General features: G+C 41.6%; 1 protein-coding gene and 1 long non-coding RNA gene across 2 annotated transcripts in view; one reads left to right on the top strand and one right to left on the bottom strand.

The window, feature by feature from the left end:
- samd12 (sterile alpha motif domain containing 12) overlaps positions 1-26,878 on the bottom strand; it is a 299,965-nt gene that overhangs the window by 24,298 nt on the left and 248,789 nt on the right. The gene's annotated exons all lie outside the window — the stretch shown is intronic.
- Positions 113-8,071, top strand: LOC117501839. The gene is made up of 3 exons (XR_004558099.1): positions 113-188; positions 3,185-3,192; positions 8,061-8,071. It is a non-coding gene; the product is annotated as an uncharacterized LOC117501839 (long non-coding RNA).

Here is a 26,878-nt window from a genome sequence, read left to right as displayed (position 1 = left end):
GTCGCTCTTAGAATCTTAAATACAAAACAAAACCAAAAAACCGTAATCTCTGCAAGTTGGCTATCCGGCTCAAGCTGGATTCAATACGGAATGCGTTCTAGACCTGTTTTTCAAATCTGATTCATCCTACACACATGTCCAAACGCAATCCGGCTCAAGCTGAAAGAGATGTGTCTGGAAGTGGGAGTGTGAATCTGGACATGCAAGCACGGGCATATGAGCAGCACATGACACGCGGAAAGGACTGTACCCAGCGGATTTTCTTGGTGAGAACTTGCCGCAGAGAAAGAAGGTTGTTTGGTGTTGTCGTCGTTGTGGCTGCACTGAAATGCTGCCACAGTGGAGCAGACACTGTGGGGGCACGGATGTAGTGATGACGTTTAACCTCATTGTCTCCGAGTTTGCTGGATTCTAACCATATTTGCTTCCAGACCTCAGTGAATCCTTCTCAAATCTGGCTCAACACACCTCCCAGTGATGGATTAAAAACAATCTGGTGTCGCCGACTGAACGGTCCCCCCTGTCTTCACTGCGCATGTGTCATCATCAGCCGCGGTTCACCGATTATCACCTAGTTTCTGCTTCAAACTGCACTCCAGTCATCATCTATCTCAGTGACAGATATCTGAAGCTTTTGTACAACAATCATTTCCACATAAATTCAGCATCATTTCATCATAAAAGACGGGGGAAGCGATCGGAGCGCCACAGCAGCACGTCTGAGTCTGACTCTCTGAGTCTGACTCTCTACACCCAAAGCAATCAAAGGGAATAATGTGATTATTAGCCTTTAGATGACAAAGTAAAACCTCTTAAATAATTTTAAAGTCAGTTTTAAGCAGAAATGAGGCCATTTTAAGCAGAACCAAGGCAAGAATTGTTGAATCTCTACTGATGCTACGAAATGAAGTAGGCGCAGCAGCATATCAGACATGCTGCTGTGGTGCTCTGATTGCTCTCCCATCTTTTTTGTTGAAATAATGCTGAATTTATGTGGAAATGATTGTTGTACAAAAGCTTCCGATATCTGTCACTGAGATAGATGATGACTGGAGTGCAGTGAATCACTGCTGATGCTCCGAAATGACGCATGTGCAGTGAAGGCAGGGGGAACGATTTTTAGGGGGGACTGTTTGGTCTGCGACACCGGCTTTAATCTGATTTGTGCTGTTCAGATTCAGAAAAAACAGCCCATGTCAGTCTGAACGGGGTCTTAAAGGCCCTGGTTCCCAACCTGGGATCCAAACCCCACTTTTTGGGCTGGGGGGGGCAAAGATCATGGGGTAGGCCAAAGATTTGCCAAAAATAATGGTTGGGAATCACAGGCAAATGCCTCGTCTCGCTTGTTTCCATTTTAAACCTCCTACTCCACCTCGACCCCAAGGTTTAACCGGGCTCTACTCTTCATGGGGAATAATTCTATCATCACTCTCCAACCTCCTTCTGTGTGCGACATCAAAACTTTGAGTCCAAACACCATCTGTAGCACTTACCGCTAAAATCTCCCACATAAGTTGCCGACTGACTCTCCACCGTTGCTGGTGTAAAACCTGATGCCAACTTGTATCTTTCATGCAGTGCAGTTCACGGCCTCTATGTGCTGACTCTGAGAATACGCACAGCCCTCCCTCACAGCCAGGCTGCTACAAAGTAAATCATCTGATTGTGTATTCTGCACGCCTCCTGCCACCGGTGACTCTGTAGCATTTAAACGTGTATTTACCAGCTGGGGGTGTGAATACTTGACGAAGCTGCTGGATTCCCAGTGGGACCATACCTGCTGCTGCTACACCACATTGCCCTTGAGCTAGACACCTTAACCTCAGCACAACACGCAGTAGAATATGCATTGCATCAAGCTGACTGTGTGTAAATGGATATAACGTTAATATCATGGTTTGTAGGTCCCTGTGGGGGCAGAGGACCATATGATGAATATTAAACATCATATGTGCCTCTGATCAGTGGAAAGACTGAAGAATGGCGTGAAGTCTCACCTGGAGGTGGTCTACTGCATGCATTCATTACCCATCAACACTGCAGCTGCAACAGGGTGCTATTTCTCACCAAGCCCTCCAGTCAGTGTAGTTACCACTTTTACCGTGCCTGTGCAAATGTGATCAAATTACATGCGCATTAGACTGTGTGTGACAACAGCGTTCTGGCTCTGAGGCGGAATCGCGCTCTTTGCTGCTGTGTTTCGACGCAGTGCACGCCGACAGCCATCTCGTCAGTTTAAAAGCCGTCTGCAGAGGTCGGGATCACAAATCAGAAAGTGTACCCGCTCCTCCGCTAGAAAGGTGTTTGACACAGAGACGGCTGGAAGAACTGAATGCATCTGGAGGTATGATCTGTTGTGATCACTGTTGTGAAACAGAAAAATGTGTGTGCGTCTTCCAGGAAAAAGACTTCGTGGTCTTCAGAAAAAGAACGGCAACTTTATTTACAGCTCTCTCTCTCTCTCTGTATTTATATATATATATATATATATATATATATATATATATATATATATATATATATATATATATATATATATATGTGTGTGTGTGTGTGTGTGTGTGTGTGTGTGTGTGTGTATACACACACACACACACATATACCTGGCTGCCTACTGGCAATTCAAATGGCCAATCATTTTTTTCAAAAGAATAAAGTCTAAGGTGTACGAACACACACAAATGGCCGTGTAATGATGCAGATTTTGTAAACTGGGATGAAATTTTTGAAGAGCTTGAAAATTTGACCCCGATTTCAATAATGGCCCTAACTACTACACATACCAAGTTTATTCAAGATTAAAAAAGAGATCAAGAAGTTACTATGCTGCTTCAAAACACCATTATTTGTTATTCGGGATTAAATGGGAAGGAGTGGTGCTCCATGGAATAGCTCTATAACAGGTCACTTAGTCCTTTCAGAACATTTGATTACAAATATGAGAATATAGCTTGCTGTGCAGTTAATTGTGTGAACAGACCATCTAAGAAGTCTCTGCTTTAGTATTTTCAGTGAGTAAAATTTTATTATTATTCAATTTGTATGCACATTTATTCCGTGTTGAGGCCCACAGCAGCTGGAAAAGGACAAGGGGGCGCCCTAGTTTCACCTAGCTGCTGCTAATGGATGGTTGCTTTGAGATCTGGGAAAAGATCAGTTGTCCGCATGGGTGATTGCCATCCAGGACACGGGGTCGATCTGTGCTGTGGTGACACGCGACAACAGTGCATGACCACAGATACCAACTGCCACTGTCAGTCCATAGGACAGCCACAGTCTTTACTAGGGATAGACAGATTGTTGGCCGATTACCAGCTCACAAGACTGATTATTGGCGGATAAGTGGTCTATTCCATCGGCAGGGCCGATAATCGGCCTGATGAGCTGGTAATCGGACAATAATCGGCCGATTATCAGCTGTTTACCAGCCATTTACCAGCTCACAAGGCTGATTATCGGTCAATAATTGGTCTATTCCATCGGCAGGGCTGATAATCGGCCGATTATCAGCCGTTTATCAGCTCACAAGGCTGATTATCGATAATTGGTCTATTCCATCGGCAGGGTCGATAATCGGCCTGGTGAGCTGTTAATCAGCTGATAATTGGCCTGGCAAATTACCAGTCTATCTCTAGTATTTACAGTACAAATACTTTGCATCAAGAGTGTTTCACAGGTATTCAGCCCGATTTGCCAAATGAAGCGTTGCCGTAATGAACACATTTGACTGCTCTGATGTAAATGTATCACATTTGAAATGGAAGAGGCAGGCTGGAGTTCTTTTCTCCACAGACAAAAGCAGAAAAGTCGTAGTGCTGATTAGTGTAGTGTGCAGTAAGTGTTGCATGAGTACTCTCGTCGGTGAAGTGCACTTGCTGTATACGCGGTGCTTTTGCTCTGATGTATCAGGGATTAAGTGAGCGTAATATGGTATTCCTCTTTCCACAGGTGGGCTTTTCTTATAAATATGTAACTGCAGTAGACTCTAAATTCAGCTGCTGAGAGGAAGTACTTGTTGTATTGTTTAAACCTCAATCAGTCTGTGAAAAACTGACACCACATTTGAACAAATGATGACTAATTGTCACAGCCTTATTCTCACACACCCCGCAAATAAACGTGTCACCTGTTTTCACCGCCTACGCGACACTGAGTAATCGCACAGTGAGAGACATCTGCCGTGTTCCTGGACGGGATCGTACCTTCCCACATCCACTCCAGACGGTCGGGACGGAACAACTGACCCCCCTCCACCCCCCATCTTTGTCACACGGCAGGAAATGTCAGATGTTGCAAAAAGATTTTTGTGCAAACAATTGAACAAATGCCACTGTGATGTAGCCGTAACAACACTCGTCGTTTTATCACTAAGCTGAGAAACACGCCTGACTGGCTGCTGTTCCACATCTTAATAAAAACTCAAGCATCTCTTCTTGCAACCATATCGGAGAAGAAAAATGATGCACTAAGTGTTTGCCAAGTCGGGAAAGAAGGATGGAATGAAAACATCAGGGTAAAGAAGCACTGATAAAGACAGAAGAAAGGATGATGAGACAGGGAAGGTGGGAATGTGACACGAGGCATGCAGTAAGTGGGAAGCAGAGAGAGCATTGGAACAATAAATACAAAAATGTTTGCAAATCGACGTAGCCGTACAGATTGCATTTTTTTTTTTTGCCTTGCTGCCATGTCATACTTTGTGCCAGACTTTATCAGGTACACTGGAAACAACCAAGGATTCAAATGAAGGGCTGTTATACTCTCAGTAGCCATATTATTAGGTACACCTTGCTAGCAAGTTGGACCTCGTTTTGACTTTGGATCTACCTCAATTCATCATGGCAACTCCAACAAGGTACTGGAAATTGTAAAGGCACCGTTACACCGCCACCAGGCTAAATTGATTGAACCCACAATACAGTGTATCACTAGTAGTCACTTGCAAGAGGCACTGGAATAACATCAAGCTAATTTATAAAGGAAACCCATCGCAGGATTTATCAAAAAGGTATGAAAATTGTTGAAATAATTTGCTGGAATTGTAGCTATGAGTTGTTTATGTCTGCTGTGCACAGTGAACATATAGCAAACTGATGGATCATGCATTCCCGGGTTCCCATGACACTCTGCATATTTTGTCCTTGCACAACCAGTTAATACTTGGAGCACTGTATTGTGAAAGCAGTCTGTCACTGACAAAAGGCAGGATGATCCATGCTTTCATGACATTTTTTACAAAATTCCGACCCCATAAACTGAAAGTTGCAACAGAAATCGAGATTCATTAGACGAGGCAACTTTTTACAACCTTTTATTTCTCGATGTTGGTGAGCCTGTGCCGACTGAAGACTCAGGTTCCTGTTCTTGAGCAGCAACCAAAGTGGTCTTTTGCTGCTGTGGTCCATCTGCTTCAAGGTTCTACATGCGTTGTGCTTTCAGAGACATTCTTCTGCACACTTTGGTTGAAACGACTGGTTAGTTGAGTTAATCTCTGCTGGATTCCATGGTTGTAATACTGCAACATTTCTGACAATTCTTTATTATACATTGTGGTATTTGTTATTGATACTATGGCCAAAACAGATGCCACCCCACTGAGTCTGGCCTGCTTGAGGTTTCTTCCTATAATTCAAAATAGCCAAGGGAGCTTTTCCTGACCACTGTTACCTACGTGCTTGCTTGGGTGGGGGTAAGGTTTGACCTTACTCATGTGAAGCACCTTGGGGTGACTTATGTGGTGATTTGGTGCTGCATAAATAAACTGAAGTGAATTAATGTTGTCCTCTCAGTATGGACTAACATGGCCTTTCTCTGCATCAATAAGGCATTTTATTCTCATTCATCCTTCTGGTAACAATTACACATTTTGCTTCTCTAATAGTAAAGGAAAGTGAGGCCAGAACTAAGTGAATTACTGAAATAGATGCAAATTATTTGTTCTGTAGCCTTGACTGTGTGACAATCTTTTTTTTTTCCAATAAGAAATGACAGGGTATAGGAAAATCTGAGAGCACTTAATTGTCCCCCCGCAGGAGAAAGATAACTAAATAATAAGGGCCACAGTGTGAAAGCTGAACTCTGGTACATGTGACTTGACAGAGAAGGACCTGGTCAAAGGATTTTGTATGAGGCTTTAATGGTGTTGGATATTTCTTTCAAAAAGAAAACCGTGCATAGATTGCTCCATGACAGATACTAAATCAAGACCAATAAGCCTGATCAATAGGACCTGTATGATTTGCAAAATACATCCCTTGTGAGTGCAAACATACAACTAAAATATCCATTCATCCAAAACCACATAGGCCAAGCTGGAACCCTTGCACTGAGCACAATTGGAAATCTTTAACTGTGGGATTGGAACCTGCAACACAGGTCTACTGTGATGCTTTTTAAAAAATAATTATGGAAAGCTTCTTCTTGCCATCTGCAGGAAGGCTGATGGTAAATCTTTGGTCGCAAAAATCTTCTTAACAATACAATCAGGCCAGGTCTGAGAGCATGTGCTGGTGCCATGCCTTGGTGCATCTACCATACTATGGAACCACCTTGGTTCTTGGATGTCAACCACCCCAGCAAAGTGGTGCATCCTCACCTCAGGAAAGTACCTACCACAGCCAGGTGAAATGTGAGTGTCCTCTTGGCCTTCTCCAGTTCTCAAGGACTTCCATAATGAGGCACCCACATGGTAAACCATGTCAGGAAACCACACAATGTATCATCTTAAATGTCAGTGCAATATGAAGCAAACCAAACAGGCAAAACATTCCAGATACTGACCTGATTCTTACTCCCGTTATGGCCCTCTGGCCTTAGTCATGATCTTTCTGACTGATCTTTTCTCTTTCACAGCATCCTCACTTGAACACACTTCTGTCATTACTTGGCATCTGCATCTCCACTGTGCATAAACCATTCTCTCCCTAGTTGGTTTTCCCAGAAATCTATGTTTAACGATTCATCATGATTTCTCAAAAAGCTCTAACTACAAACATTTGCACAGTGATCCCAAAGGACCAATTAACTGACCTTATTCACCTCTATGTCTTGTGGGACCAAGCATGTTGGGGTTTACAGAGGTGGAGGTGTTGCAGAATAAGTCACTCACATGCCTCACCTCAGGGAGCTGTGGTGTTTGCCTGCTGCTCCTCTAAATCACTCAGTATACAGAATCACTCCCTTGCCAGAAAACCTCTCATTTCTGAGTTGTGAATCTACATAGCAACCTGCTATGCATCTAATAGGAATGACAGATGCCAATCTGATTGGTTTATTTGACACTATGCCCAAAACAAGCCCATGACTCATGAAGTGACAATAAATAACCTCTTTGCACCATGTGGCCCACTTTTATGGTCAGATTACATGCCATGAACATAGCAATGCAAAGTTGGACACATCTCAGGTGCACCTGCGCTATACGGCTTTAGACTGTACACTATAGGTCATCATGGCAGGGCTCATTAAGTTAATTGTATCCACCAAGGATGTAATAAAATCATCGGCATTTATTTATTTGTCTGTCTGTCTGTTAGCAGGATCACGTTAAAACTACTGCACGGATTTTGACAAAGTTTTCACTGGCCATGGAAGACTCCATTAAATTCTGGAGGTGATCCAGATCGGGATCCGTATTTTGGATCAAGTTTCACTTAATGTAGGCTTTGAAGGACTACGTCAAAACTACTTCACATATTCTCACCAAATTTGCACCACATATAGATACTGGGGCATGAAATACTCCATTAAATTTTGGAGGTGATCCAGATCCGGACTGGTGGATGTCAGAAATCTCTGACGTTATAGGGATAGGTGTTAGAGCCCTTGGAGTTTTAGCCTCATTGTTACCTTGTACCTCCTACCGCTTGACCACCGCCTGAGGTCGTGACTTCAATTCCAGAGCGGAACTGTGAGAATCAAACACAAAGGCGGCTACACCAACCCACTACTTGTTAACTAGGTAAGCTACCACAACAGCCAGATAATTGATTATCAAATATAGAACACACAGAGGAGTGCACGTTCATATTCCTGTGCAGTGTGTGACTGTGAATTTGAAGGAGTGTGTGTGACTCGGAGACTTGTGGTCGTGTATCAAAGCTAACAAGCTGAAGGTATATGCTTGGGTGCTTCTTTAAATGAATCATCTGTCTTACTGAGAGAGCAAAAGGCTCTTAAGCAAATCTACTTGACCAGACAAACTCCCCGCCATTAGATTTTCATTTTTTATTTATGGTTGAGGAAAAAATGTGTTTGACTTCACGGAGAGCTTACTGCAAGGTGAGGCAGGTAGAGCACACATGAAACCTCACCACACCACAATCTGACAACAAAATAACCAGAACATCTTAAGAAATCAAAGCAAATACCACAAACACACCGTTGCTGCCAGTGATCTCGCTGTGATTCAACCTGCTCATTAATCGGAGGGAGTTGATGGACAAATGGGTATTACAGCGTTCACCTCTTTATCTAGTCGTCGTGTTTAACGCTGCACTCGTGTGATTGATGGCTGAATGCCGGCCTTAATTTGTAGGAGGTGAAAAGACGAGAGTTACAATGCCTGACAAGAGGAACAAAGGAAGGGAGATACAGATAGAAGACAGGAGGAAAAAGGAGACGTGAAGATCCATTGTTCATCTCCATTAGAGAGACGCTGACATTTGTTGGTGCAGCCGCATGCTGAAGACTTGTTGAATATTACATTCAAAGGGTTTGTGCAGCTTATGTAGGGGCATGCAAAGTCTGGCTAGTATTTAGAATGAACATGGTATTACACAATGCCAGAAGGAAGAAGCCGTAATTAACAAATGTTGCCTTTTATTGTGGAAGACTGTCTGGGATAAATGACAGGAATCGATCAATATATAAAATGTATAAAATGGTGAAAGACGTGCTGCATTTAAGATTTGGAGTTTGATAAGTTCATTCAAATGATGCTGGAGATCATCATAATCATCTTGTTTGTTTTCTTTTGGCTGCTCATGTAAAGGGTATGAATGATTGGCAAGAGGATTTTTTTCCATCAAAATCTTACAGTAAGTAAAGTCAGTTTCCAAAATTAAAGTGGTTACATGTATGGAAAGAAAAAATATAACGTAATGCTAAAATACCCTCAGCTGTATGAGCATTGTCTTCTTTATAATTTGCAGTAAAGGATTATTAATCAAATGTGAGGTCAGAAGGCAGTCGTATAAGAAAAGACCGATTTCTGATATTCCCGTACAGACTCAGCAAGCAAGGTTAATAATTTGTTTATTATATGGCTGTTCAGAGCTGTATTTTCATCTTATTGGTCTTCATTTTGCATGTCCACTTCGAGCTTGTTTGCTTTTAATTCCTCCAATTCAAACTCGTCAGTGAAATAAAATTCACTCGGAGAATGGTCCTCTTCGTTGCTCATAATTACTTTGTTTGCTTTATGTTTTTTTTTTATTTCACGGTGTGAAAATTGTAAAAGTTGCAAATCTGATATGTGATCTGGACCGATTGTCATGGTAATGGTCTGATATGGGAAAATATCAGACCAGAAACCACCCAATCAGAGCGCACATACTTTTGTAGCCATATAATATGTGGCAACTTTGGGGTATTTGTAGTCATAATGGCTTCAAACATGCAAAAATTTCTTTAAACGGCCGTATTCATAGTTGTAAAGACTTCAATCATGCAGGAATTTCTTTACACAGGGTATTCGTAGTGACAATGGCTTGAAACGTGTTTGATCACGCTTCACTGGGGTACACATTTTAAGCCAAAGCAGTGTTCATTGCAGTTTTTATTCAACGTTAAACAGCTTGAGCTTCTTTCTTTCATTTTTGGATGGGTTGCCAGGTCTGCACTTTATACGCCAGCCAGTTGCCAGGTCTGCATTTTATAAACCAGTCTATTAGGAGGCAAGCTAGTGTCTCAGACTGAATGGTCTCCCCTAAAAATTGGTCCACCCTGCCTTCACTGCACATGCGTCATCTGCTTAAAACTGCACTTCATCATCTATCTTAGAGACAGACACCTGAAGCTTTTGTACAACAAACATTACCTCCGCCAAGGAGGTTATGTTTTTGGTTGCGTCCATTTGTTTGTTGGTTGGTTGGTTGGTTTTTTAACAGGATTACTCAAAAAATCCTCAACGGATTTCAATGAAATTTTTACCAGTGGTGTATCTTGGCCTAACTTAGAAGTAATTAAATTTTGGTTATGATCCGGAACACAATCTGGATCCAGGAATTTTTTTATGGATTCTTTATCATTGCAGGATAGGGCCAATTTCAACATTTTTTCATCTAACTTCATGAAGACGGGTCACAAAGGCTGAACAAAAATTAAGTTACGACACAACAATAATTTTGCATTTGTTTCTCCTAATTGTTGAATAAACTTGTTATTAGAAAATAAAAAACTTTTGTAGTTCATGCAGTTTCTCTTTATAAATACATTTGCTGAAGATCTAAGAGTTTAACCCTCTGGGGCCGATGCCGTCGTATACGACGGCCGAGACAGAAACTTACATTTTGCTGAAAAGTTAACTCCGCGGGCTTTCGAGCCACCATCCACCGTCTTTGTACTCCTCATAGAAGCTGTGTGATGATGTGAGCAATGTGAGTGTCCAATCAGAATTGGTTCACTGTCACATGGTTTTCCAAAATCCAATCGTAGGGCAGATTCACCTCACGTGACACACCAAAGATTGTTTTTAAGAGTGATGTGTTACTAGTTTATTATAGTTTGCTGTGTGTTTTGAATAAATGTGTGGAAAATTATTTCCGCTTTACTTTTTCCTTTCTTATTTCTGATTATAAACCTTTATTACACTTATAAAACATAACTATAGCATATATATTTTGAAAGTACAGGCTGTCCTGAAAAAAAAAAAAGAGACAGAAAACTTGATTGTGGGATGCAGGGAGAGCTGTTAACAGCAATAATAAAACATTTATGCCAGGCGAGTGAACTGTCCAAAAAATGTCCTCGGACCCCAGAGGGTTAACCACTGAATCTGAAACATGACGGTAGATGCGTGAAACGATGTGGAATAAGTCTCTTTGCCAAAGGGTATTCCATGTGATATCAGGCCTTGGCGGAGGTTTGCGCTCTCCGAGTCAATCATAAAATCATCAATCATTATTCATCATAAAAGATGGAGGAAGCGATCAGAGCGCTGCAGCTACACGGGCTGCTAGCTGTTGCATTCACTGGGTGTCCGTCATTTCAAACAGTCACGGAATATCACATTGTTTCTGCTTAAAACTGACTTTAGAATGATTTAAGACGTTTCACCTTTATCATCTGATGGTTAATAATCCCATTAATCCATTTGATTGCTTTGGGTGAAGAGACTTCGTCTCAGACGTGCTGCTGTGGTCCAAAATGACGCATAAGCAGTGGAGGCAGGGCGGACCAATATTTTAGGGGGGACCGTTCAGTCTGTGACACCGAATTAAGCAGTTTCACCCCGATTTTTGGATCGTGGGCGATTATAGTAGAACGGCGCCCTGTGGAATAGCCCTGTAACTATTTATAGCTGCCAGCATTGTAGAGATTTTAAACGTCTACTAGCATTACTTCAAAGCTACCTAGAGGAATGAAATATAACAACATGTAATGCTGAACTTACAGTCCAGCATTAAGTTTCCTGTGCATTTTGGACAAGCAAATGTGTGGTGAAAAATTGCAGTAATAATCATAATTGTAAATGGTAAATGGACTGCATTTATATAGCGCCTTTCCATCTGCATCAGACACTCAAAGCTCTTTACAATAATGCCTTACATTCACCCCGGTGTCAGGGTAATATATACAAAGGTATTTAAAACACCATAAAATATTAAAACCTTTTCAAAGATAGAACATTAATCCCGATGGACAGATATAGATACACAGGGAGACAGAGAAACATATCTCAAAACTCAAGAAGAGAACGCTAATAATACAACCCCTGGCAAAAATTATGGAATCACCGGCCTCGGAGGATGTTCATTCAGTTGTTTAATTTTGTAGAAAAAAAGCAGATCACAGACATGACAAAAAACTAAAGTCATTTCAAATGGCAACTTTCTGGCTTTAAGAAACACTATAAGAAATCAAGAAAACAAAATTGTGGCAGTCAGTAACGGTTACTTTTTTAGACCAAGCAGAGGGAAAAAAATATGGACTCACTCAATTCTGAGGAATAAATTATGGAATCATTGTTGTCCTGACGGGGGAGTTCGTGGTTACGTTATGGCAGAGCGCCCCACATCTCACCTCTCGCGTTAGGTGAGCAATGCTGCACAGTGCAGAGTTTGTGCAGGGGGGAGGGGGGAATCATTCAATGTTTGGACGAGGAGGTGGTCGAAACGGAGTAAGACATAATCATGGATAGGAAACGATCAAAGCCATCAGGTGCCCAATTTCAAAAGAAAAAGAAAGAAGAAACAGAGAAACGAGCAAAGGAAAAAGGTATGTATTGATTTACGTATTCCCGCAGCTTCACAGTGCTTTAAACAGTGTGGACGCTGAGCGACCACAGAGTTTAATAGCGAAGCAAAGACTGCAGCAAAATGAGACGAGTCATTGGATAAATGCTGGGCTTTGTCCCGCCCATCGGATGCTCAGCGTCTATGGGGCAGTGGGCTGGCCTCAGCTGGCCCGGACGCTCAGCTTCTGCATGATGATTGGATGATCTGTCTGAGGCTGAATCCCTTTTTGATTGACAGCGAAATGAGCGAACCAGCGATCTTTTGGTGATCTTTTCCTAATCTTTTCCTAATCCTCTTAGCGGCATTGTCTTTGTTAAAAACGACTAGCGACAAATCGAGCTTCTATTTCTGGTGTGTTTTTTGTAGCTGCTTGTGTTTGGAGACTGACTTCTATCACTCTTTCTGACTTCTATCGCAGTTTCTGTCCCTACCGAGCAGCAGGTGCTGCTGAGCTTCTCCACCGTCACAAAGCACTCAAAGGCGGACAAACTTCACACTAGCCTCGTGCCAGTCCCAGCTAGTAGCAAGCTGCACATAATGGCAGACAATGTGAATGTTGTGGACCGGATTTTGGCGAAGCCATTTGATAGTCTTCCTTACGAAGAAGCCATGGCTGCTGTTATGGCTTCAGCTCTCAATGGTTTGCAGGCCAAAGTTAAAGCAATAGCCCTCAGTGCAGTGTGTGTGCATTGCTCTGCACACAGACTGAATCTGGTTCTGTCTCAGGGGGCTAAATGCTTATCTGAGTGCAGAATATTTTTTGCATCACTCTCTGGGTTTGCCACATTTTTCTCAAAATCCACAAAGAGGATGTCTTTTCTTGAGTCTGCAGGCTGCTGAAGGTTGCCCAGAAATGCTCCTACTCGATGGAATTTCACATCACGGATAGTGAGCACTGTGGCAAACAATTATGATGCAAACTTTTGTACATAGACTGTTTTCCTCTTACTTCTTTTGCACTTCTTGTTATTTATGACATTATTGTGGTTTGCCATTTTTGCCTTTAAAGAGTGTTGTTACTTCTTCACTTGTTGCTTCCTGTTACTTATGATACACAATAGTGTTTGTTATTTCTTCTTATGTGTACAGTAATGGGTATAGAATTTACCTCTGTCGTTAGTTCATTTATTTATGATACATGATTGCGCTTTACCATTTTTGCCACTTTAATGTATAGGGGTTTTTTTGTACATTTTTTTGTCACTTCATGGTATTCTGTAATATACAGATTGTTTAACTTCTTTTGTTTTTTATATGGTGCGACTTTAATGGAGGTTTAAGTCTTGTTCATTATGGTGAATGGTACTCTATGATAATGCAAAGTGCACTCTGTTGGTAAAACTGAATGACGTGCAATATTCTGACCATCGGGTGGTGCTGTAGTGCAGTTGTGCTTTCTTAAATACCTGTACTGTACATAGTTGTAATGTGAAGTCACTGAGTCTTTTGTTTATGTTGAAAAACTTTATTGAAGTAATTATTGTTTATCTTTGTGTTTGTTATTGCAGTAGACATTAAAACCGGAAATTTGTTCTTGAAAATAGCTGTTGTGAGTTAATTTGTGGGATTGTGGGTGTTCTGGACGAAGTTAGTGTTTTCATGGGTGGTGGGACGGAGGTGGTGGCCACGTTAGTGTGCGGGGGGGGGGGGGGGGGGGGGGGGGCGCACGCAGGGGGTTTCACCCGGGGAGTAAATCACTCTAGGACCGCCACTGGTGTGATCACTCCTTTTTAGATGCAGACTAACGAACAGATCTGATATGATGCAGGTGTTGGTTTTGGGGATGAAAATTTACAGGGTGATTCCATAATTTTTTCCTCAGAATTGAGTGAGTCCATATTTTTTTCCCTCTGCTTGGTCTAAAAAAGTAACCGTTACTGACTACCACAATTTTTTTTTCCTGATTTCTTATAGTGTTTCTTAAAGCCAGAAAGTTGCCATTTGAAATGACTTTAGTTTTGTGTCATGTCTGTGATCTGCTTTTTTTCTACAAAATTAAACAACTGAATGAACATCCTCCGAGGCCGGTGATTCCATAATTTTTGCCAGGGGTTGTATGTTTGATGCCATCAGTTGTCATTTTGTGTCCTGCTCCCTCTCCCCCTCTTAAGTTGTCTCTAATTTTGTTTTTCTGTTCCTACTTTTCCCCTTCACTGAAGGCTTAATTTCTTCATTTTCACACCAGTCCCTTCTGTTTCTCCCCGTTCCCCGTAGCTCTTGTTTTTACTCCCGTGCCAACTGTCGTGTGCTCACTTTATTTCCTGTGCCTCTTGTTTTCTCCTCAAGCTTCCTCCATCCTTCCCTTGGGTTTCCAAGTAGCTGGCAGGTAATTACTGTCAGAGCCTTAAGATCTTAATCTAAACGTGGATGTGCTGCGTAGCATCGCCAGCCAAGGTGACCATTTGTGTAACATTTACAGAACCCTCTTACTACATTACCGCAGAATCAGCTATGGGAATTTTGGATTAGTTGTACCACTGTATGGAGGTGTGCATGCACAATTTGCAAAAGCAGCAAATTCTGGCAAATGCAAAGCATCCATGATAAGGTGTTTGCACACATTATCAAAGCTGTGCTGCAATTAACCAGAAAATAAGGGAGGAAACTGATCCTTTTTGTTGCATGTCAAGATTTTAAGCAGTGCCAAGTTGCAAAAACTCTGTCGTTTTCTGCAAAAGTGACTCAACCTTCTTCAAGTTGACTTGCAGTTTGTTATTATGCATAAGCACTATGAGGAAACAGACTATTGCTGTGAGGTCGGGTAAAAAGTGGGGATTTTGGTTGTTAACTATGACAGCCCAGCAAATACAGAGTGGAGGAAAGTGCAGCTCAGCAATGCTCAATACGTGCAGAAAACCAGACCAGACAAACTGCATATTACAGCGTGTTCAGCAGCACATCACCTCAACAAAAACCAAACACAGTTGGCGACAGTCTGCGTTCCAGTTACAGTGTTTTTATACACCTGATCCCATTAGTTTCCATGCAGTAGCCACAAGTGAGTTCCTCCATTGAAAATAACTACAACACATCAAAGATCGCAAGATTAACAAGAAAAATATCCTGAACTCATAAAACAACTTAATATCATTTGTACTGTCTTGTAAAATAAGGTTTTTTAATCAAAGTAATATTTTCTTTCCATAATACTTGACTGCAGATAAACCAAATGTACCAAACCATGGTTTGAGTTAGGGAGGTACATGGGGCCTGACCCCCCTAGTTAAGACTTGGAGTCCATAAAAGATGAATGTCTTAATTGGGAGGGGGGTGGGGGGTGACTACATATCTTCTTATCTGCAATTGTAAATATTACAATATAGTTCCCATACTTATTCCTGGACAAAACTTGAAATCTGATTTCAAAAACTCCCAAAATGGTCCATACCATAAATGGTCCATACCATTTCTTAATTGATGTTAGTTGAACATCTCATCTGCCTGTCTCACTCTTGTCTTTATAGCGGCTAATTTAAAATTATGGTCCATTGAATGGTGTAAGCCAAATGATACTGCAGAAGGTTCATATAAGTAGTTATCTAGCTTGTTTAATGCTCTTTATTTTCTTACTTTCAGACGTTTTGAACTAGATTGTATCAAGTACAGATGAATGCTAAGTCGCTAACGTTGGGTAGTGTATAACTTTTGCCTTCAGTTACACTTTTACCAAGTCTCAGCTAGCTAAAGCTAATATTTTAACATTAGCTAATGTCCCTGATTGTCACAGTATAATTCGCACCCTGTACCCAAATGTCTTGATAAGTGTTGTAGCTATGACATAACCCAATGTACATTATTTTGTGCTTTTATTACAATGTTATTCCGCATACCGACTGTATTAGAAGGCTGAGTTTGAACATATCCCCTCTCTATTTTAGGAAATCTGACATTTACAGAAACATTATTCATAATCACCAGATCAAATGACTCAACTTCTTACCCAAGTGACTTAACAGTGTTGTTCATGAAAGAAGACAGCCTACATGAGAAGCAATTCTGCGAAGCAAGAAAAAAAAATCCTCTCATCTTTGCAGCAATCTAATGTGCGATTGATCTAAAATGTATCTTCCACATTTTAACACTTAATGATGTGGTTTTAACAACAATAAACAATGCAGATTGTTTCAGACATACTCAATATAAAGATCGAGCCAACTACATACATTAAAAAACTGGGTCTTTGACAAAATAAGGTAGTTTATACAAATAAAAAAAAGAAAACTATAATTGGCCTACAAAGGTTCCCTGTGGAATTGCACAGAGAGAGACGTCCATTAGGGCCCCTTAACACATAGTGCGAAGTTTGGATGAAGTGTGCACTTAGTGCGCATGACGCAGGAATCGTGTGCAAACCGTGTAATGTCGTCCCTGCCTCTAACACCTCGTACACCTGTTGCTACAACTATTTGCTCACACTAATGGCTGAAAAACATGACAGCAGATTGCAGACAATCACTGTCATACTGGAAGAGAAATTTGTCTAAGTTCCACATGACTGTGGCTTTGGTGTGTGCGCTGAGAACTGAGGAGGTGTGGCTATGACAGAAACAGCTGTGGTGATCTGTCATTCTGGACATTCTAGCTAGACAACACCTACCCTGTTTGGACAGACATGGCAACTGTCCACTGTGAGGCGCGTGTGTCTGATTGCTGTATTTACGTGGACATAAATAAAAACATATCGCCATTGTGACAAGCTGCAGCCAGCGAGCGTGCACACGAAGCGGACACTGACAGCCTGCCAGGTTGAAACGGACCATCAGATCAGAACACACAGCAGGCGATCTGACCGTCACCCACATGACCTCTGTTCCACATGGCATGGTGTCTGTGCTGCAACACACTGTCCACAAGATGCGTGTCAGGCAGGACATGTGCGTGGCTGACTGGAAGCACCGGACCAGTAGTTGTGGACATCAGAGCACACTGCTTCTCATTCATGTAATTTTATGACTGTATGTCTATGACCATGGGTCATCACCAGAGGAACAGACAGATCATATTTGTATTGCTCGCTTGATAAATGTGGTGTTTTTATATGGTGTGTGATTTTAAATTTTTTTTGTACTACTTCCATGACCTTCCTGATATGAGGGAGCTTCCCGCAGCTTTCAAAGAACAGCTCTGTAGTTCAGTGGTAAAGTCTCTGACTGGTAATCAGAGCTTTTGAAAGGCACGAGTTTGCGTCTCGGGTGGTGTGTTTTATTCCTTTTTTTTATTATTCCACATAAGTGGTGCGATGTGGTCCCACAGGTACTGGGTGGTTTTTATTTATTCCACATAAGCGGCGCGATGTGGTTCCACACGTACCAGCTGGTTTTTATTTCTTCCACATAAGCGGCGCCATGTGCTGCACCTGGCACTGTTCCCACTCGAAGGACACCAGCATGTGCACGAAGGCAGGCGTGCACCAGGTTTGTGCACGCCTGCCTGTTGGCGCGCTGTTTTATGGTAATTTTGAACTGTTTCACGCTGTTTCGCCGTAATCGACCAGACGTCGACTAAACTTCGCACTATGTGTGATGGAGCCCTTATAGTTAAGCCCATATGTGTTTGGATAGTCACAGCTTTCATAATTTTCCATCTACACCACCACAGTAGAGTTGAAATTACATAAAATCTAGGTTTGCATCTCCCATGTGCCTTCTAGCAAACTGTAGCTGAAATTTAACATGTACTTTTGAAGAATACCTTTCTCTGGGCCACACCACTCTGGTAAAACTGGTGAAGCACCATCTCCACTTTCTCCACTAACAGCCACATAACTCCATCAGAGTGGTCATGGGATTTTGGTGGCTACCCTCACCTGTCTATTTACACGACCCCTCGGTTTTTGACAACTGCTTACTGCAGACAGGTTTATCATAGAGTACCATACTGTTAGTATTTCTTCACGACTGATTAAATGAAATCCAAGACATATTCAGTGACTTGGAAATGTTGCCCAGACTTGCCAAAAGAAAACTGGCTCGAAAAGTGTTGATTTGTTTTAAAAATATTCATTAAAAATGGTGTTGCACACACATGAATGTATAAAAATATACTTGTTATGCAGGATTGATAATGATTTCTAATCAAGTCCAAGTTAGAGACACATTTACGAAAGGCCCCAAACAGCAAATGCCGTCTGTCTCGTGAAGAAACCTTTGATTTTCTGTCTGGTTTTTCATCTTTTCACACTGTGCCTTGTTCCCATGTCCTGCTGGATTGCCACCGTGCCCTTTTTATTCACTGCTGCAGTCAAACTGTCTGCACTGCTTTCTGGATGCACGGCTTGTTAGACACCATAATAACACTGTGCAGACTGTGGCTGTCTCCATCCCGTCTCCAGTCCTGTATCGAGGACAATCAGATGGAGGACAATGTGATGGATGCATATCAGCTTAATAAAGTCTGATACGTTTCCGATTGATCCTGCGGCTCCTCAGAGTAAAGCAGCTGCCACAAACAGCTTTTTACACACTGCTAAAAGACTGTTCTTACACAGTGTTGAGAGCGAGTGATCAACAAATCACTGCAGCCACTTTAATTAACAAAATGAGCTCCCAGCATGCAGCAGAGCGACGCAAGCTGAGCTCATTTTGCCATTGACTGTAAATCAACTCAGGTGCTTTGAAAGGCGTGCAGCAAAACAGAAAAAAAAATACCAGAACCCAGTGCATGATGCTAGTGTAACCCTGGTTCTGTCTAATTATGTTGGACTCCGCCTGTGTGTAATGAGATGTTGACTTGGATTCTATGAAAGAGACTTGGATTTGAGCGTCAGTTTTTTTTACCCGCTGTTATACCTGCTATAGTGATTCCACACAGCATGTTTCCTTCAAAGATATACCTGTAATGGACATAGGGTTGCCAACCGTCCCTTGAAAAACGGAATCGTCCCTTATTTGGAAATAAAAGTGTGCGTTCCGTATTGACCTGAAACGGGACGCAGTTTGTCCCGTATTTCTGTGAGAATCAAAAAGTCTGTAAAATGTCAATGGAATTGACTGGCGCTTTATATGGAAACTTACGGTAAATTTGATCCCAGCCTCTCTCCTGCTCTTCACCAATGAGCTGACAGACACGAGTTGACAATACAGAATCACTCTTATCTCATTGGTCGAGGGACATCTGCTCGCAAGAAGATACCGACGTCATGAGCAGACGACGGTCACAGGACGACAATAACAAAGCAGCATGGCTGATATCGATACAGACACCGACACTGGCACTGCAGATATGCCTACGGACAGCAATGTCTGTAACGTCGTTACTCCTCCTCCTAAAAAAACAAAAAACAAAAAAGAATGCAAAAATACAGGGGAGAATGAGAAAAGGAAAATGGCTTGGTGGAAAAGGTGCGCGACAACAGTATTGTTTACTTTGCACTTTTTATTACACTAAATGTGTAAATGTGCACTGTTACATTGTTTTGCACTGTTACATTGTTTTGGATGATGCAAATTTTCTACTGTTTTTTTTTTGTTAATTTATACAATTTTAAGTTAAGCAATAGCACTACAGAGATTTATTTTTAAAGAAGACAGAATGCTCATATTGAAATTGTGAGTGAAAATTTATTTTGCACTAAAAATAAATTGCTAAATAATAATTTGTTTTCCACGTGTTCATATCAGAACAAATGCATGTGTGCATCTACCTAAATTCAGGGTCAAGTCAACAGTCAAATGGTTAAAAATCATTTCACACAGACGCTGGGAAGGGTGAAGGCAATGGTCAGTCGGCCGGTCGGCCCTGGCGGTGAGGTGTCCCTTATTTATTTTCCAGAGAGTTGGCAACCCTAAATGGACATGAGGAGCGAAGCTCTTCAGCATCTCACCATGTCCTTTTTAAGCATTTTTAAGCATTTTCCTTTTTTGCCTACAATATGGCCAAATTATCATATTGCAATACTGTCATAGTCATTCACCTTGTATATATATATATATATATATATATATGCCAGTTTAATGTTTTAAGTGGTTACCAGGCCTACTACTGTTTACGTTAGCTACATAAATGTTCGTTAGCTTACCTGGAATTTATCTCTGTCCGTCATGTTAGTTATAGGCTAACCTGGCCTACATGTTGCTGCAGCCACGAGCCTCGAGCTCTCTTTAGCTGGGAATATATCCACCTTATATCCTTTCACTAAGGTACTTATATCATGTCTCCATATACATTTCAACACACTTTACTTTTTCTTGTCCCCCCCCCCCTTTTAATATTATTATATTTATGGAAAAATTGGAGGAGTGGACTACAATTAGTTATACCTCACAACTAACGTTAGCTTATCTAGCCGGCTGTAGCACCATTTATCGTAGCTTACAATATAGTTGGTTCTTTTCTGTTTGATAACCCACGTTTATTCATACTTTTGTCCACATTTATTTTTATACGTATTTGTTAATACCATTAATGTAGGTTTAACTACGCTATTATAATTTGTACACTAATTATTTTTTGTTTATCTTGTTAGCTTGCTGGGTACGGTTGGCTTATTAACGGCTAATTTAGCTCTTCTAACTATAACTAGCTTATTTTCATTATTTACAATTTTATTTTACATGGTGTAGATTTTTAATGATTCATCAGTTTATTTAATTTAATTTTACTACTAGTCTACATACTAAATTACCTATACTACAATCTTCTCCTGTATTAATATTTAGATTTTAATACCTACTCCTGCATATTATATAGTACCTTATTTATTGTATATATTGTTTATTACACTTACTATTTAAATACAAGTTATATATATGATGTCTTATGTTTGTTTTGTCTTATTATTTATTATTATATATACCTTTTTTCTTGAGCCGCTTGGGTGGGTAGGGAGAGTTCCCATGGGATAAAAAAGCTTTTCAACCTACCATCCTTGGTTCTCAAGACCTGGCACCTAAGTGGCTCTACTCTACTCTTTTCTACTTCTCTATTTTACTCTTCCTTTTTAGATATTTAGATATACCTTAGTATACTAGCATAGTTCTAACTTAGAATTGGAATGTAATATATAAGATATACTTACTGAATTTTCATATCAATATGATAAACAATAAGACTAATTTTCACTGTTGCTGCACTGTGTGAGAAATCATAAACATTCTTAAACAAAACAGTAATAATATCACACTCATTTTGCACTGATCATAAGTTTAGGATACTGTGCCCTCCAAAAGTATTGGAACACTTGGAATTTCACACATATGTTAGAAAGATTAAAAACAAAACAAATGATAAAATCAAACCTTCACTGTACCTTGTGATTGAATCACTATGATGGCCGCTCCAAGATGGTGGCCGCATTTCTCGCGCCTCAGCAACCAATGCGGCATCTACTCTCCTTTACAATGTCTATGTTCGTCTACCGTCGGTTTGTGGCTTTTACAGTGTTTTATGACAATAGTTTGTGGCTTTTTCCCCACTGCGGAGATTTTTTATGCCATTTCTGGTTTGTGCCTTTGTCTACCATAGAGCGAGCCTCGCACCACTGCGTTGCGCTCCGCTCGTATTACTCTGAAAATCAGTGTGAAAAAAAAGGGTTCTCATATTCATGGTCTAGCCTTTTTCATGTCATATATACAAGGGGTGATTGAGAAGTTTTGAGCCTGACCCAGAAAAAAGTAGGGCGTTGTTCTCCGTCCTTTGCATTCTAAGAAGCCAACATTCCTTGAGAATGTGTGAAGTTGTGACTCACTGGGTGCAATGTTGAGAAATGTTGATTTCTCAGAATGCATAAGATGGAGAACCACACTGCTTTTCATACCTGCAACATTGGGTGGGGCTAAATTTTATGGTTATTTTGACATGCACAGAAGGGTCCTTCTGCGCCCTGTGTTTTATTTCAACGCTGGACCTACACTGTTTTTGCTGTTCAACCTGCATCAGGAGTTTATCCTCATAAAGAGAGCAGCAGCATCACACCACGTCGTGCATTTGCACTGCTGCCTGTTTACCCCTCAGCAGAGATGGGACAAAGTCAACAGCAAGTCACTCTCAAATCATGAATTGGCAAGTCTCAAGTCAAGTCCCCAGTCAAGTCTCAAGTCATAATGACCAATTGTTTGCAAGCTGACTTGAGACTTGACTTGACACTTGCCGATTCATGACTTGACAGTGACTTTTTTCCTCTCTATTATCTATATTATTATCAAATAAATGCATTTTATTTATTAAAAATAGAGCAATATTTGGTCTTAAGATATTCCCCCCCCCCCAAAAAAAAGGGGAAAAAAAGGAGAAAAAAGTCTTATCACAGGAATCCCCTTTTATAAGACATTTTTTCCCCCATCAGGGCCATTATACACATTAAAATCACCAGTGTAAAACTAACACTGACAGTGTTAAATTGACACTGCCAGTGTACATATGTTCACTGTCAGTGTTAATTTAATGCTGGTGAGTTTACTGTGCATATTTAGAATTTGGTATATTAAATACTCTGGAACACTAAACTAATTATTTGGTAAAACCAACAAAAAATTGTCTGGTTGGTTATTTCAATACATGCAATATTTCCGCCACAACATACTTTGTGTAAAAATGGCTTTTACTACCTAAATGCCCAAGGAAGGTGGTAACCATGGCAACTAAAGTGACTCCTGGGAGTAAATTTCTCTGTGTCTCTGTCTGCTGTCAGCGCTGCGTGCATATGCAGACTCTGCACACGTGCACACACATAATGACAGGGAATGCATGTGTGTGCATGAGGGAGAAGACCACCAGCACTTTTTTTTAACTTCCCTACAGCACAATTTTGTAAAAGTGCCTTGCAGGCAGAGCCAGGGAGAAAAAACGTGGTGTAGTTAAAGTTCAAATAACTGTTACTTTTAATGCATGCTTATTGTAGGATTTGTATGTTGTGCAGCTTTATTTTCAAGGAAGCATTACTTACTCAACAAAAATATAAACGCAACACTTTTGGTTTTGCTCCCATTTTGTATGAGATGAACTCAAAGATCTAAAACTTTTCCACATACACAATATCACCATTTCCCTCAAATATTGTTCACAAACCAGTCGAAATCTGTGATAGTGAGCACTTCTCCTTTGCTGAGATAATCCAACCCACCTCACAGGTGTGCCATACCAAGATGCTGATTAGACACCATGATTAGTGCACAGGTGTGCCTTAGACTGCCCACAATAAAAGGCCACTCTGAAAGGTGCAGTTTTGTTTTATTGGGGGGGATACCAGTCAGTATCTGGTGTGACCACCATTTGCCTCATGCAGTGCAACACATCTCCTTCGCATCATCCATGAAGAGAACACCTCTCCAACGTGCCAAACGCCAGCGAATGTGAGCATTTGCCCACTCAAGTTGTTTACGATGACGAACTGGAGTCAGGTCAAGACCCCGATGAGGACGACGAGCATGCAGATGAGCTTCCCAGAGACGGTTTCTGACAGTTTGTGCAGAAATTCTTTGGTTATGCAAACCGATTGTTTCAGCAGCTGTCCGAGTGGCTGGTCTCAGACGATCTTGGAGGTGAACATGCTGGATGTGGAGGTCCTGGGCTGGTGTGGTTACACGTGGTCTGCGGTTGTGAGGCTGGTTGGATGTACTGCCAAATTCTCTGAAACGACTTTGGAGACGGCTTATGGTAGAGACATGAACATTCAATACACGAGCAACAGCTCTGGTTGACATTCCTGCTGTCAGCATGCCAATTGCACGCTCCCTCAAATCTTGCGACATCTGTAGCATTGTGCTGTGTGATAAAACTGCACCTTTCAGAGTGGCCTTTTATTGTGGGCAGTCTAAGGCACACCTGTGCACTAATCATGGTGTCTAATCAGCATCTTGATATGGCACACCTGTGAGGTGGGATGGATTATCTCAGCAAAGGAGAAGTGCTCACTATTACAGATTTAGACTGGTTTGTGAACAATATTTGAGGGAAATGGTGATACTGTGTATGTGGAAAAAGTTTTAGATCCTTGAGTTCATCTCATACAAAATGGGAGCAAAACCAAAAGTGTTGCGTTTATATTTTTGTTGAGTGTAATTTGAAAATGGCAATACTGTGTTTCTATTTTTAGTTTTAAGTGGATGCACAGGAATGAGCATAGAGCAGGGGTGGCCATCTTCGGTCCTCGAGAGCTGACACTCTTAGTTGTCTCCCTGCTCCAACACACCTGAATCCAATGAAAGACTCGTTAGCAGACTTTTAATGAGCCTTTCATTGGATTCAGGTGTGTTGGAGCAGGGAGACAACTAAGAGTGTCAGGAGAGTGGCTCTCGAGGACCGAACGTGGCCACCCCTGGCATAGAGGAACAGTGCAGGTAGGACAGTTTGGAGACAAGGTCAGACAGGTGAGTTTGAGATGATTTTATATATATGCAGGGTATATAGGGAGAAGGATGCTGAGGATGGAGCCGCCACACAGCAGGAGAAAAGGGAGGCCAAATAAGGAGGTTTATGGAAGTGTTGAAGGAGAACATGCACATGGCTGGTGTGACAGAAGAAGATGAAAGGGACAGGGTGAGACGGAGATGGGTGATCTTCTGTGATGACCACAAATGGGAACAGCTGAAAGAAGAACATTTTCAGTTTTAAGTGCTACACAAATATTCATATTAACATTATGTCAGGCTCCCATTGTGCTTTAAATAATTAGCAGGGCAGTCAGCAGAAAGGACACTGCTGCCCAGTCCCATTGTCCTTCTTAAAGTAAGACCCAAACCCAATCCAAGTCTTAAATCCATTCTATGGCACTGGTGTCCCAGTTCCTTATCCCATTGATCTACCGGCTCTGAATGCAATTTAATCAATTATTTTAACTTTAAGTAAAGCATGATACAAATGTATAACCCACTAAGACTTGCCCTATGGTCACATTAGCGATAAATGACGGTCACAAGCAGTTTCTCTTTGTCACTTCATGGGCATTTCCAGGGCATGGCCAGTTCCTGGCTACTTGGCACTAATGTGCACAATGTTCAACAATCGTAAAGTATGGAAAAACCCAACACTGTCACTATGAGTCTTTTCTCCACGCTTGAATGCTTAACAGAACCAAAGTTCGCTTTCCCAGTGACGTTCCTAATATCACTAGTTAGCATGCTAAGATTGCCGTAGAGTGTCTTGTAAATCGCTTCAGAGGTGTTATCTGGTTTCAGAAAGTGTTTTTTTTTCCCCTCAAACCTTTACAAAAAGGTATAACTGAATTTATTTCAGTTTAATATTATATTTATACAGAAATACGCCGTTTGGGGGGGGGGGGGGGGGTTTCTTCTTGCCATCTTGTTTTATTGTGTTCAAGCGAGCAGCCAGCTGCTGTTTCACTGCCTTTTTACTCAGATTGGCAGCGTGTTACGTCGCTAAATATTTCCGTAGACTTCTGGTCTATTTTGACTCCTCCTAGATGGTGGCATGGCACCCGCTGTCTCTTGTTGCTACAAAATGCCCGATCTGATTGAAAATCAATGGCAAGCCCTCGCCTTGCCTCTGCCACTTGCTGTTGCCTGTAGCTAATGTGACCGTAGGGATATTCCACTTTGGCCTGTGGATGTGAATGTTAGATTCACTTCATAACCTCAAGAGACATTCACTGCTGCCATGTTGGCGCCGTGTGAGCCTTTACAATAAGTACATTTACGTTATTCCCCGGGAGCTGGACGCCCGATGTTCCATGACAGTGACATTCTTTACGCTCTCTGAGGAATAAGCCAGTCAAAGTGAGATGCCATTATGATTAATAACCATAAACATATTTGCACACCTTCCAGTTGAGGTGGCAACAATATCGATGCCCCTAGGGGAACAATGATAAAGTTTAGCAATTTCAGATGCGAAGGTGCACTCATGCACATCGCGGGCTCGCCGTTTTCTTGAAGAGGTAATTTTCAGGACGTATTTCCAGTCCCGGCAATTGTGCAGACCTTTTTCCAAAACACAACTGAGGAATGTGCCATCACAGTGCCATTCAGAAATGCGTGCATTTATTTGCAGGCATATGTGAGCGCGCCGTGCATCGTCTCGCCTTCCATTTCCGTCAGGCGGTGCGCTGGCGAGAAGAGTTGTGTAGCAGGGAACCGTTCGATCAATTCCAGAGAATAGTGTTTCTGCAGGATGGTGGATGGCCACCACTTCTCTCCCAGGAGCCAATTCACTTTAATTGAAGCGCCGCTGAAACACAAGCTCGGGCGGTACAGTGACCCGCGCAACCGCGCTATCTGCAGCATCTCTCTCTGCCGCAGACTGACAGCCGCGGCAGCTGGCAAAGCTTAGTGTGGTACAAACACACAGCAAAGTGGATGCATGTGCACGTGCTCTGAACAACACACACACACACACACACACACACACACACACACACACACACACACACACACACACACACACACACACACACACACACACACACACACACACACACACACACACGCTGTGATAGAGTGTCTGCAGCTCTCCATCATCCCAGAAAT

Source organism: Thalassophryne amazonica, chromosome 20, assembly GCF_902500255.1.
Source record: "Thalassophryne amazonica chromosome 20, fThaAma1.1, whole genome shotgun sequence".
In the NCBI taxonomy this organism is placed as follows: Eukaryota; Metazoa; Chordata; class Actinopteri; order Batrachoidiformes; family Batrachoididae; genus Thalassophryne; species Thalassophryne amazonica.
Note: the sequence above shows the minus strand (reverse complement) of the source record. Positions and strands in the feature narration are given on the sequence as shown.